We start from the raw sequence: 14,481 nt of genomic DNA on the forward strand, positions 1-14,481 counted from the left end.
ATGCGTGTTTATATGACTGTGTCATCTTAATTTGCTTTAATCAGCGTCACTATTGCCCTTCTGCCGTGGGTCACCTGGAGCCAATAAAACAACAATTCCGAGAGGAAACTGCTTCCTGCTCAGGAGGGAGGTGATCTCAGCCTCCTGCCCATTCCAGGTGGGATAATAAACTTTCTAGAACACATCCCTCGCCGTTGCCAATTTGGGCCGTTTTGAAAGAAGGGACAGTTCCGTTTCTTATTTTCCAGAGATGAGTGCACTCTCTTTTTGTTCTTGATTTTGCACCTGATATCTGACCTCATCTTTACATGACAGTGGGTCTAATGTCCACATGCAACTCTTGTTTTTGTTTTAGAACAATTGCTTAATCCCACAAGAGGAAAAACAAAATAAAATTGCTGTTTTGTCCTAGGGAGTCATCACTGCAAGTAACATGAGAATCTCTTTACCATGGCTTCAGCGAAGACAGGGTTACTTTTCCCACATGACCAACACCGGTGGGGTCCATCCACCCTGGCATGTTCTGGTCCAGGCTCCATCTTCCTTTACTCTCTGTCCTCTTCCACACTTTTGATTCTGTCCTTGTGCTTGTCACCTAACGAGCCCTTGTATCTACATTCCATGAAGATCAAGAGGAAATGGGCAAAGCCTCACCAGCGTCACCGAAAAGTAGGCGAAGAAAGCATTCATGGATGTCCTCCGCTGCCTTCCCCTGAGGTCGTGTCACCTGGGGCAGTGTGGCATGGCCACGTCGGGATGTCAGAGAGGCTGGAAGGCCAGCGTTGTTAGCTGGGTGCATTGCTGCTCTGAGCCTAATCAGGGGTCCTCAGCCAGGAGGAACCCGGGAGTGGGTACTGGGTGGGCAGTGCCATGTCTGCTTAGGCAGCTCAGGGGAACCTTGGACTCCATGAGAACGGGGCATGAGAGCACTTTGCCATAGTGTTGTGTTAGCACCAGTACTGTTCATTGCCCAGCTCACTTCCGGTCCACAAAGATATTTTCCGTGTCCTTGCAGAAACAGCTCTACCATTAGATGTACTCCCGCCTGAGTAAAATTTTCATAGAAGACTTGGAATAAATTAGGAGATTTCATGCTGCTGGTTAGCAAGTAGCTCCCAGTGCTTAGCAGACTGAAGATTGATTTTATTTCATTTTATTTCATGATTTTCTTTGGCTGCGCCCGTGGCATGTGGAAGTTCCTGGGCGAGGGATCAAACCTGCGCCACAGTGGTAACAACGCTGGATCCTTAACCTACTGGCCCACCAGGGAAGTCCTGAAGATCGATTTTAAACAGTCTAAACTCTGAAATGAGAATGAACTGTGATTCCCTCACAGCATGATGGTCAGAACATACCAGCATCAGGCCTAGAGGTGCTCGTCTTTATGGGTATCTATTCATTCATAAGACACACTTATGCAGCATCACTGTTGTAGCACGTGGGGCGATGCACTGGTTAACAAGCTGGGCAAGGCAACTGTCCTCGCTCCCCTTGCTTCCTGGCAGGTGATGAGCCGATGGACTAGGGGGATCATTTTAGGCAAAGGGGTAAAAAGAAGGCAGGAGCGGACGATATGGTCAAGGGCAGTCTCTCTGCAGCACTTTAAAGCTGAGAACAGTGTTTTCTTGAGACCTAATTCTCTAACTATCCAAGTTACAAGTAAGATAGTCTTGGCAAAAATGCAGTTATTTTTCTGGAGAAAAACATTGCTTTTATCATAGGTTCTCTTTATCCTAAAGGCATTAATCTGAACCATTACAGAATTTACAGGGATTTCTTCCCCAGCCAATGGTTCTCTGTCTAATTTACTATTGAGTCAACCTATTAAACTTCATCAGAAAAAAATTACCAAGAGAAGTGTTAGATTCTGGGCATTTTTATTGCACGTTCCTTTCGAAGACTTCTGTGTTATACCCCTGCTGCGGTTCGTAATGTAATAATTCTTCTCTGAGAGTCGAGGTCATGCCTATCCTTAGAGATCCTACAAGGAGAGAAATACGACAGCCCTCAGGGCCTGGAGATAAATATGCATGGATGAATATTTAAAATATCACTTCAAACCATAATTGAATCAAGAGCATTAAGACCGTCCTGACCAGAACCCCGGGTGGCATTGGCTGGGAAGTTGCTGGGGTGTTGTCCACACGGGCCGCGTCTGGGCTGGCTGCTGGGGAAAACTGGCTGGCTGGCTTGTTGATGGGTTTAAGGTTCCAGGTCTGTGTGCTGGCGGCCTTGGGAGTGTATTGTAAGGCGCGGTTTGGAGAAGTCTCTTTATACTCTGGTGTATTTCCTCTCATAGATTTTTTTTTTTCTTTTCTTTACTGACTGATACAAGCATACTTCTTAATTAGAGACTTGTTTACACTCCTTAAACTTTCATTCCTCAGATTTGTCTAAAAATTGCTTTCTTTTTCAAAGCTCTTTCCAAGAACTACCTTGTGATAGGGCAGCTCTTATTTCTGTTTATTCCTCGAGATGCTTTACAAAGTTGTGAGGGTGTAATAAGTATCTAAGACATACTTTCCTACTGTCCAGTACATTTAATGAAAATGTATTTGAGGTATAAATATTTGTTCTAATATCACTACACATTGGGGACCCCCCCCCAAGTCAGTACATTTTTGCAATGGAATCGCACTGTAATGCACATTTATGGTTTCTATGTAAACTTCCTTCCTAGACTCTGAGCATCTTAGGTAAGAGCTGTGGGAACTCATCCTTTCATTCAGTGAGCATTTCCTGAGCACCAGCTACGTGTCTGACCAGGCAGTGCTAACACAACACTGCAGTACTCAGGCTTGCAACTCACTGTTCTAAGAGAGAGAGACGCTAAACAGATAATCATTTAATTTGTGGTCGAATCAAATGCTATCAAAAATAGGAACCTGACCTGCTCTTGGAAGTTAGCCCGAGGAAGTGAAATAAAAGCTGTGACCTGAAAATAAGCAGGAGTTATTCAGGTTGAGAGGTAGGAAGCTCATTCTGGCAGGCAAGCACTCGGAGCCATGAAAGGACCTGTTGGGTTCTAGGAACAGGCAGGAAGAAGCCAGTGCAGATGCAGAATATTGAATAAGGAGCAAAATCAAGTAGGATGGATCTGGAGAAGCAGATGCAGTGGGATCAGGTGGGCCAGGCTGAGGACTGGGGACTTAACCCCTGGAACAGTGAGAAGCCATGGAAAGGTGCTAAGAGGAAAGTGATAGGGTGAGGTTGTTTTGAAAATGTCATTCTGGTTGCAAGATGGACAATTGGACTGAGTGAAGGACAGTCCTGAGGTCCTTCAAGGAGGAGGTGGTGATGGCCTGGATTAGGCCGTGCAGTAGTGATGGGAATAAGTTGGCAGGTGATATAAATGTTTAAGAGATTGAGAATTGGTTGAAAGTTGGGGTGGAGTGAAATGAGGACCAGGGGCTTCCAAGCATTAGGGTGATTCATGGAGGTGAAAGAAGGTCTCTAGAGGAAAAGAACCTTGGACCAAGGTGATGACCTAGGTTTTGAACATGTTGAGTTTGAAATGCCTTTAAGAGATGCCCAGGGAGATGTTGGGTGAAAAGTCAGATGCATTGATGTGGAACTTAAAGAGAATCTGGGCTGTGGCCTGGAGCCTCTAGAGTATACAGTTGGTTACTGAAGGAAGGGATGGCCCAGGAACAGACCTCGGGGTTCTGTGACATTTTAAGGTTCACTGGAGGATTAGAAGTTGGCAAAGAAGAGAACGTTCATGTGCATAAGGCCAGAGTGTGACGTCCCCAAAGCCAGGGCACAGTAACAGGCCAAGAAGGAGGGTCCACTGTGATCAGGGAGGTCCTGTGTGACGTCAGAGGAGAGGCTGCTGTGGTGTGAGAAGTGGGGTGTGAGCACCTAGGGGTAACCTCCTGAGGGGCTTGGCTGTGAAGGGGGGAGAATGAACAGCAGCTAAGGGGATGCGGGTTCCAAGTAGAGTTTTAGGCTTTTGTTTTCTGTTTTGTCCTGTTTCTTTTCATAACAGGGCAACTGGAGTAGTCTTAAATGTTGATAGAAAGGCTTCAGCAGTCAAGGAGGGATTAGACCATCTGAGCCTGAAGCTCCCAAGGAACCGGAGGTAGGTGAGCGGCAAACTGAGGATGGTAAATGAGGAGGGCAGAGTGCTAGCGATGGGAGGGGGTGGGGGGTGTGAAGGCGCACAGACAAGCTTGCTCCTGCTTTCTGAGTGATGCAGTGGGCGGGCCAGCCTCTGAGTCGCAGAGGATGGGGCTGAGCGGAGGTCGGAAGAGTCTGGATAGCTCAGGTGACACTGGGGACAGTAGTTTTGGTAACACCTGATCCACACTGCTGTGTGATTTTCCCCAGGAGAAGTTAGTTATGCAAAACACAGAGCAGCAGAATAGTACAATTGATTCATGGTTGGTCCCTGTTTTTTGTTTGTTTGTTTGTTTGTTTGTTTGTTTGTTTTTCACAAGCAGATGTGATAAAAGGTCAGAGAGGCAAAGGAGCTTATGTTGCTCGCAGTAGAGGGTCAAATACTGGTTGATAGAATCTTAGAGGAAGGAAGGGAGTCATGATGAGAGGAGACTGAGGGTGGGAAAAAAAGGGAAATTAGTGGCCTGGAAACTCCAGTGATGTTGAAAACATTGTCAGCAGTTGGGCCTCCTGAGCAAGCAGTCTGACTCCAGCACGATTTTGTAGCCAGATGGGCCCTTTGCTTAGTGGTTTTGGCAGCAGTGCCATTGGGGTGATGACAAGGTCCAGAGGGTGTTCTTTGTGCATGTGGCCCAGATGGATCTAGGGCAGGGGTCTCTGGGGATGAGTCGGTCCGTGACCTGTGAGGGCAGCCTGTGGAATGGGACCGCCACATGGGTACCGCGGCCACCTCTGTTGATGGCTGGAACAGGGACCCAGCAGAACCTCACAAGCTGGCTGCCAAAGTCATCCTGAGTGACACGAGGTGACAGATGCTGGCAGTCCACGAGAAGGCAGGTGGTGATAGAGCCTCAACCTCAGGAACCAGAATCTGAAGGACACAGAGGAAACTCAGTCTGGAGGAGGCACCAGAGGAAGAGGGCCCTGACCTCTCTGCCTGTTCTGGGCACACGGGGTGTGAGGCAGTGACAGGGAGAAGCCTGAAGGGCACAGGGCACTCACCCAACAGGCGGACAGAATTAGAGCAGGGGATGGAGAAAGTATGGAGGTGAAGGGAGAGGAGCTGGGGCAGGAGATGGACGTCTAGGGAGTGGGAGGGCCAAGAAGGCGGAGGTCGTCCTAAAATCAGGCCCAGAGCAGTTGGACAGTATGGGATAGAGCATTCCATAAAACATTCCAGAGCATGCGTCTGTGGAGGGAAGTGGGGAGGAAGGATAGGGGAGGGGGAAACTAGTCTGAGAAAAATCATGAAACAGACTGAGGAGGTTTTAATCCTGATAATCTTTACAGTTCCTCTTGGACTTGACAGAATTCATCTCTGGCTGGAGTGGTTATATGGTATATTATCGTACAGTAAATATAGTATTACAGTATAAAAAATAGAGTATATATAGTAATGTATATTTAGTATAAAATAGTATGTATGCAATTGTATAGTATACACAGTATTGTATGGTATAGTATAGAGAGGAAGCATAATGTAAATCAACTCTAATAAAAAACTTAAATAAATAAAACATAGTACTCAAAAAAGTCAAGTGTAGCATGTACAGTGTAGGATCGTGTAATACAGGGGAGTGTGGTGTGCTGTGTGTACAGTATGGTGCAGAATCGTGTGGTATAGTCTGTATAGCATAGTACCATGCAGTGTATATAGCGCAGTGCAGCACAGAACAGGTCAGGCTGTCTGCCCTTCTGCTGCTTGGACACACTTGAGCCACACGGGCAGAGCCACGTTCACTGTCTTCTCTGTGCCCCATTTGCTAGTTGAGTGTCTGTCCAGCCTTTGCTGTGGCTGAGTAGGGGTCTCATGGGGAACCACAGACCTGTCCTCACCCACACTCACGTTCTCAGCTCATGGCTGTGTTGCCCTTTGCCAGTTTAATTTTCTGAAATAAGTCTCATCTTCCTGTCTGGTTTTTAACAATTTTGTCAATGCCTATTCATTTTGCTCAGCCTCTGACATTAGCTGCTGTGCATGTAATCTATTACCACACTGATACTTTATGCTAAATCATTTTATAAAACATCACAAGTACCCAATGGGTGCTTTAGATGAAGATTCGGTTTTAATTTGTAAAGTCGTGGTGAATATCATTTGCATAGTTTGGTCTTTCTGGTTCTTTACTGAGGGAATTTTCAAGGTATGTTCTTTTACTTCCCGAAGGAGCAAAGGATGTGCAAGTCCCCCCAGGTCACGCTACTTGTCCCACTCCAGGGTGCCGAGGCATAGGCCACACACATGGTCCGTGGTATTCTGGACATTACAGGTAAAACTTTTCCTTATTTAAATTATTTCAGAGATGAACTAAAACATTCTGCCGATCAGCAGCTGGAGGAAGCATCAGAGCGTCATCGCTCTGGGAGCCAGGTGCTGTCCCCTCACCCTCCCTCCTCTGTCCCCAAGGCCCCTCCTGACATTTCCAGTGTCTGCCCACCCCACCTTCTGGAGCCTTCTTAGCCTCCCAAGGCTGAGGCCATGCCCAGACCTCTTGGCTCCCAGGAGTCTCTGCTCTCTGACACTTTCCCTTTTTAAAAAAATTTACAATGTTTCTTCAATTTCTGTTGCACAGCAAAATGACCCAGTCATACACAGCTCCCTGTGCTGTACAGTAGGGCCCATTGACACTTTTCCTAATACACTTGCCCTCCCAGCCAGTGCCCACCCCCCCGACCCCCGCCCTGAATCCTTTCCACACCAACCTTACTTTCCTCTACAGAAGTTCCAGAACCTCTTGCCTTTTCCCCTCTGGTTTTCACCTTGCCCCTATTCATTTTTCTCCATTTCTTGTTTATTTGGAGATGAGATAATTCTGTGACATGATAGAAAATAATAACAGTGAAATTATGTTGCAGAATATGTCTGTTCTAAATAGTTGGTAATAATATAGAGAGATCATGCTGGTAATGAAAAATAAGTACAAATAAGTGTATAAGTCCTTACTGCATAAGTCCTTACTGCTTTTTCTGTCCCCACCCATTGGTAAAATAACATATAGGTATTCGTATCAGTGATCTAGTTGCAGAATATGTCAGTTAAAACTGAACAGATGACATCAAATGTGTCCAAATACACAGATATATATATATATATATATATATATATATATATATAACAAACGCATAGATAAATATGAGGAGAAAAGGATAAATCATATAATATATGAATAAAAGGAAATGTTTGTTTTAATAAAAGAGATTCACCTAGAGGTCCTTGTTGTTGTATCAGGTGGTTGCCATTCTGGAAACCAGTGCTTCAAACAGTAGTTCTAAATGAATCCAAGGAAGTGTCACTATAAAAAATAGTGATGAACACTCCCTAACAGTGCCATGTTTATGTGTATAAACATAAACAGTGAATAAGTTTTTTTGTTTTTTTGTTGGGTTTTTTTTGTTTGTTTGTTTTGGGTTTTTCTTTTTTTTTTTTTTTTTGTCTTTTTAGGGCCGTACCCGCGGCTTATGGAGGTTCCCAGGCTAGGGGTCTAATCGGAGCTGTAGCCACCAGTCTACACCACAGCCACAGCAATGCAGGATCTGAGCTGCATCTGCGACCCACACCACAGCTCACGGGAACACCAGATCCTTAACCCACTGAGCAAGGCCAGGGATCGAACCTGCAACCTCATGGTTCCTAGGCGGGTTCGTTTATGCTGTGCCATGACGGGAACTCCCAACAGTGAGTATGTTTTATGTGTAAATATATTGTTAACACTTAAAAGAAAAGAACTTAACATGGTATCCATAAAAAGAACATGAAGGCATGCAGACATGTTGGTTATTTGGGCAGATGGAGGGCTTGCAGGTTGTGAGCTTGGGGTGGACCTGGCAGGAGGTCTGGGCTCTGTGCACAGGAGGGGGAAGAGAGCAAAGGGCACACAAGCAGGAGAGAGAGCAGAGCGGTGCTGCCATCAGATGGGTCCACATGAAGTGAGGAACCTGCTGGAGCTGATAGAATCGGTTCCAGACATTCCTGGGGTGTATGGCTCTGAATAATCTTCCTTGGGCTCCTCTCGTGTGCTGTGTTTAAAAATCTAGAGCTGTGAAGTCCACCATGGTACTGGTAGTCATATGGGTCTGTTTATATCAAAATCAATTCAAATTAAACACAATGAAAAATTCAGTTTCTCAGTCACACCAGCCACATCTCAAATGCTCAGCAGCCACTTATGGCGAGCGGCTGCCATACTGGATGGCCCGGGAAGTTCCTTCAGAACACCCTGAGACAGCTCTCTGTGTTCTGCCTTCTCGTGGCAGAATTTTGAGTGCCAGGTATTTCCGGGTGAAATAACTAACCATCCTGGTGCCTCCTTCAAAGCATGAATTATCTCCAGCGTTAGCCAGACTATGTCATGGCCGTTGCTCTGTCCCTTAATGCTCTCTGAAGTTTCCCTCCTGTGCGTGGCCCTGGGGCCTCACCCTGGCAGCTCCTGGGACCCCGAGGAGCTGCTCACAGCTTCTCCTCCCTTCACGGCAGTGGCTTCCCCCACACTATTCTTGGGCAGGTATTCGCTTTGCTTGGATTCTGAAAGTCATAGTTGGCACACTGCACAGTGTTCCATCAGCTTCCCTGAACTTTTCTCATCTGGTGTGGCACAAACGTTGAATTGCTGTTCTTGCTTATTGTACCTAATTATGAATGATGTGAGACTATCTGATGTAGTTTTCTCCGTCAAGTAGCCTTTAATGGCCTAAGAACTTCAGAAGAAACTAGGACTTCCTGTCGTGGCTCAGTGGGTTAAGGACCTGATGTTGTCTCCATGAGGATGCAGGTTTGATCTCTGGCCTCCCTCAGTGAATTAAGGATCTGGCATAGGTCACAGATGAAGTTCTGATTCAACCCCTGGCCTGGAAACTTAATATATGCCTCAGGTATGGCCATGAAAGGAAAAAAAAAAAAAGAATCAAAACTAGAAGAACTAGAGAAGCATTTTTAAAAAAGGGATTCTGTGAAGCTAAGGGGAAAAATGAAATACTGAGCACATGTTATAGTGAGAAGAATGGGACTTTCTAAAAAAATTACTTTTTAAAATTAAGATACAGTTGAAGGACAGTATTATAAGCTACAGGTGTACCACATAGTGATTCGCAATTTTTAAAGGTTATCTTCCATTTCTAGTTGTTATAAATACTGGCTATATTCCATGTTCTATACAGTATATCCTTGTAGCTTATTTAGTTTATACATAATAGTCTGTGCTTCTTAACCTCCTATCCCTATCTTGCTCCTCCCCACTCCCCTTTCTCCACTGGTAGCCACTAGCTTGCTATCTGTCTGTGAGTCTACTTCTTTTGTGTTATATTCACTAGTTTGTTGTATTTTTTAGATTCCACATATGAGTTATATTATACTGTATTTGTCTTTCTCTGACTTATTTCATTTAGCATGTTACTTTCCAAGTCCACCCATGTTGCTGCAAATGGCAAAATTTCATTCTTTTTATAGCTGTGTAATATTCTCTTGCATATATGTACCACATCTTCTTTATCTATTCCTCTGTTGATGGACACTTAAGTTGCTTCCAGGTCTTGGCTATTGTAAATAACACTGCTGTGAACATTGGGCAGCATGTATTGTTTCAAATAAGTGTTTTCACTTTTGGGGATGTATGCCCAGGAGTGAGATTGCTGGCTCATATGGTAGTTCTGTTTTTAGTTTATTGGGAAATCTCCCTACTGTTTTCCATAGTGGCTGTAGCAGTTTACATTCCCACCAGGAGTGTACAGGGGTTCCCTCTTCTCCACACCTCCCCCAACATTTGTTATTTGTGGTCTTTTTTTGATGAAGGATGGAATATTTTTAGGGAACCAGAAGGCAGGAGATATTTAATCTCCAGAGCTCCTGGGGCCTCCTGGTGACAGTGCTGTGCCTGGGCTGTGGCTCCTCTCTTTGCCCAGGCAGAGCAGGGCTCCTGTGAGCAAGGGGAACATCTTCAAAAGCTTAGTGATTCCTTTGTCTCATAAAAGAAAAATAAAAAGCAATGAGTGCGTCTCTACAATGGAAAGGATGAAAATTAGACAATTGGGTCATCCTTGAACTTGCATTTTTGAATAGAATTTATAAGGCTTTTAGACCATCCAGTAAATAAATTGACTTACCTGTGGAACGCTCGTATTGAACACTTTCTGTGTTCAAGGAATGCAGGTGAACTTCTTCAGGGAATAGTGTTGACCTCAAGGCGGTTGATGGAGAGTCAAGGTCACGGGCGAGGGAAGTCAGCTCTTCCCAGGGCTGCATGTCTCCTGCTTTAACCATCTTCAGTGACTTTGTCTTGACCCATTTTAGCTTTAAGGTGCTGGTTACTCACTGACTGACTGTTTCCATTTTCAGTTAATACATTGATTTCTTTTTAAACAACCAAATCTATTTTTAATTTATTCTAGGTCATCACATTCTGAATGTCATTTACCAAGTTATTCAGTTTACTCATATGACTGTGTGCATAACTTAAGAATTTATTTAAATCATCTTGTGATTAACTGGGTAAAAACTCTTTTCCTGTCATTCATAACCTCTGGGTTTTGTTTTCATGTTGTTTCTGTTATTGTAGTCTAAAGTTTACGTAACTGTAAAAGGTGAAGATACTGTTCTTCTGTATGTATCTTGGGTGGTATCTGTTAAGAATATTACACATACCTTTACATGTGCTAGAAATTTGCTGTAATACACTCAAGGTTATCACTATACACTTTGCTTCTTATATGTCAAAGCAAGAGTTGAGAATTTTGAAATGTTGCTGCATTCTTCCAGAATCCTAGATGTGCCATTATAATCATGTCTAGCTTGAGTTTTCCAAAGAATTTAAATTAAATGACCTAAAATGAAAGTGTTTTTTAACTTGTGATAAATATATACCTTTACCAAAGGGTCATCATTCTACAGTTTGCTTTTTACAGTCTGGTCCAGAAGATTTGTAAGAAGATATTCTTACATTTTTTTTTTAAGAAGAAAAAATAAAACAAGAAACTCCCTCCAGTTTCATATAAAACAACTCCATTGACTTCTGCTTCCAAAGCCTTCAGGAAGGCTCAGAGTGTAGAGCTGCTTTAAGCAGGAGGCTAGTTCGGCTGCTCTTCTAGAAAACACTCCCAGGCAGTGAAACGCCTGCAAGTAGTGAATGTTGTTTTTACCATTTTATGTCAGAATTTCTCATTCTGATATTGAAGTTTTGGTGTGAAAGGAAGTCAACAATATTCTTAAAATAAGTTGTCAGCATCTTGTTTTGAACAGCTGACAAGAACAGTGACATTAAGATATCGCTGAAGATGTTTGAAAATAACATATCACTGTAAGAGATCAGATGGACCCCATGGTGTCCTTTTTAGATGGATTTCTGACAGGTTTATTTTCAATTCCATGTAAATAGTCAAGGGGTTAAAAATAATATTCACTGCTGTTTGGAGTTCGTGTAGAAGCCGCATAAACCATTATTTGAAAGAAATTGCATCAGTTCTTATCTGTATGAAAATAAGACTTTTGGCACAAAATTATCACACAATTTCCATTTTATTTGAATGAATTTACATAGTGAATAAAAAGAAGTAGGTGTGTTTGTTAACACAGAAATATTTAAAGATGACAATATTGGGACTATGAAATATAAACCTACTTTAAAGCCAGGGTCCAGGATTAGATATGTTGTTTTTTTCCTAAATGAACAGAATGTAGATTCTGGAAGACTTGGTCTACTTCTGTACCACAAAACACACAAAGGTCATTTATTCAGGAACCAGTGATCCTTCCTTACCCAGAGCCAGGTGTGGTGCCGACCTAAGGACCTGCTGCCCCATGCTCCACGGGGGTGCAGGGCCGCCTGGCAGTGTCACCCCACAGAGGGCACAGATGGAGAAGGAGCGCCTGCTGCTCAGAAGCGAGGGGTCGGGTAAACCTAAGATGTGCAGGTGCTCCCCATAGAAGCTTCTGACACAACTCAACCTGTACGTGTGGTTTATCTGGAACTGTTTGGCCAGCTTAGGAATAAAGATGGAAACTGTTTCAGGCAGTTTTTTCTTTGCATATCTGTCCCTACCTGTGTGGGGTGTGTGTCAGTTAATGTCCAAGGTTTCAGCCTGGCCTAGCTGGACGTCCAGACCTGGCATTTGCTATAAAATGTGGGGCAGATTACCAGGCTGTTCTTAGCTTCAATGTCCTCGTCTGTAAATGGGAGGTCTGTACCATAGAAAAGGTTATGAAAACAGGCAAAAGTCTTAATGTACTTTATGATACAGTATCATATGATTGAAATCTTAGCTATAGGAAATATAAGCAGAAAAAACAATAATAGTAGGAGACTTTAACTCATCAATTTGAGACTATGGTAGATTAAATACGCAAAGCAGATACAGATATATAGACTCTGAATACCACAATTTAAAAAAGAAAATTGGCCAGAAGATGTATTTCAAACTGTAAAAAGAATAAACCTTCTTGGAGTTCCCGTCGTGACGCAGTGGTTAACGAATCCGACTAGGAACCATGAGGTTGTGGGTTCTATCCCTGGCCTTGCTCAGAGGGTTAAGGATCCGGCATTGCCTTGAGCTGTGGTGTAGGTTGCAGATGTGGCTCGGATCCTGCGTTGCTGTGGCTGTGGTGTAAGCCGGCGGCTACAGCTCCAATTTGACCCCTAGCATGGGAACCTCCATATGTCCCGGGAGCGGCCCAAGAAATCGCAGAAAGACAAAAAAAAAAAAAAAAAAAAAAGAATAAACCTTCTTAAAAGAGCTTTTCAAAATGCAACCATTAGGCCACAGCCAACTTAATAAATTTGGAAAACCAAAACAGATAAGATCCATTCTCTGATCAAGTGCAATAAAACAAGAAGTTACCTTGAAGACCTGCAAAAGCATCCATAAATACAGCTGAAGCAATCAGAGGGTCAAAGGACACCCAGACCCACAGGTCAGAAAACCCAGGTGGAATGTGCCGAGGACACTACAGGGAGAAAGTTTGGGACGTCACTGTGTGTGTTCAGAGGGAAACGTACACCCGACACAACAAGGAAGAGTGAAAATAAACTATCCAAAACTTCCAGTGGGAAAATTACCAAAAAGAGCAAACTAGAGGTTGAAATAGATGGACTGGAACACAGAAAGCCCACAAATGGCTGGAAGTATCCAGGAGTTGGTTTTCTGAAACAAAATGACACTGCAGCAATAATTAATCCAGGCCGGGACAGGAGACAGTCGTGTGGCCCTCAGAGAGGAGGGGCTCCCTTATCCAAGGAATTGGGGGCCCACTCTTGGGTTTCTTATTCCATGGCTCTGACTTTTTGTGTGATATTTTGTCCTAAGTCGTTGGTCTTCCTTTTAATTGAGGCCTGTGGATCTCCTGGTGCCTCTTATCTCCTGACATGATGTTCTTAGATGGAGAGTTTCCTGGTCAAGGATGACATTTCCCCCTCATCCTTCTGCCTCTCGGGCGGGTTTGGGGTGAACACTCCCTGGCCTCGTCACAAGGCATCAGGCCTCTCCCCTCTTAACCCTGCTCTGAGCAGGCCCAGCTCCTGCTCAGTGACCCCTCACCTGCGAAGCCCTTCTCTGCTGCGTCAGACACATCAGGGCCTGCAGCAGGTGGCCCTCCCGGAGCCCCCCCTTCTCATCACCCCGTCTGAACCTGTTTTTCTGCAGGTGAGCCACACGGCTGTTTTCCAGGGAAAGTACCTGCCCCCTGGGTCCCCTCTGCCCCCTTTTGTCATATTTTTGCTGGGTTCTGAGTCTTTTCCCTATTTTATTGTCACCTTCAGTTAAAACATTTATCCTGCCAAGAGAGTACGTTAATGACATGTGTTCACATTTATCTGATTCCTCTGTCACTTGGCCTGTCATTTTCTTTGACTTTGTTCACCACATAATGAAATTGAACTGGGTGAAAATTTTAAAATAAACTTGCAGATGTATTTTACTTTAATAGTAAAAGGAAAAAGAGTACCTGAGTTTAGATAACACTTCATTCTCAAAATGACATAATTAATTATCCAGTTTAGTAAAAGCATTGATAATGTAACAAAAGATCAGACGTGGGTCTTTAAATCACATCTATCCATTACTATAAAATTCTTGAAGGTTAATGCATATGTCTGACCTAACTGAACTCAGTTTTATAAATCTTAGTTTTATAGCAACTGGGGCATTGATTTCCAAAGGTACTATATTATTTGACATTTTAAGGATTTTATTAATTACAAAATTTCAAACTACATAGACTGCCAATATTATGGAAACTATCCTTACCATGTTTCATTTTTTAGCCTTTCGCTCCATATATTTTTTTTCTATGAATGGAATCAAGCAGAATAATCAAATTTTTTGTCATTTGTTTTTTAATAACATGTCAAGTCATTTCTCCTGTTGTTAAAAATCCCTCTG

The 14,481-nt window shown here is 43.6% G+C and overlaps 1 long non-coding RNA gene across 1 annotated transcript in view; it reads left to right on the forward strand.

The window, feature by feature from the left end:
- The window catches only part of LOC102161139 (uncharacterized), a 263,087-nt gene that overhangs the window by 65,612 nt on the left and 182,994 nt on the right, over nt 1-14,481 (forward strand). The window contains exon 2 of the long non-coding RNA XR_014807662.1: nt 6,287-6,389. This is a non-coding gene — a long non-coding RNA (uncharacterized LOC102161139). The remainder of the gene's footprint in view (nt 1-6,286; nt 6,390-14,481) is intronic.

Source organism: Sus scrofa, chromosome 6, assembly GCF_054392235.1.
Source record: "Sus scrofa isolate SSC_HxYL_T2T_F1_AM1 chromosome 6, Sscrofa_HxYL_maternal_Yorkshire_Landrace_v2.0, whole genome shotgun sequence".
In the NCBI taxonomy this organism is placed as follows: Eukaryota; Metazoa; Chordata; class Mammalia; order Artiodactyla; family Suidae; genus Sus; species Sus scrofa.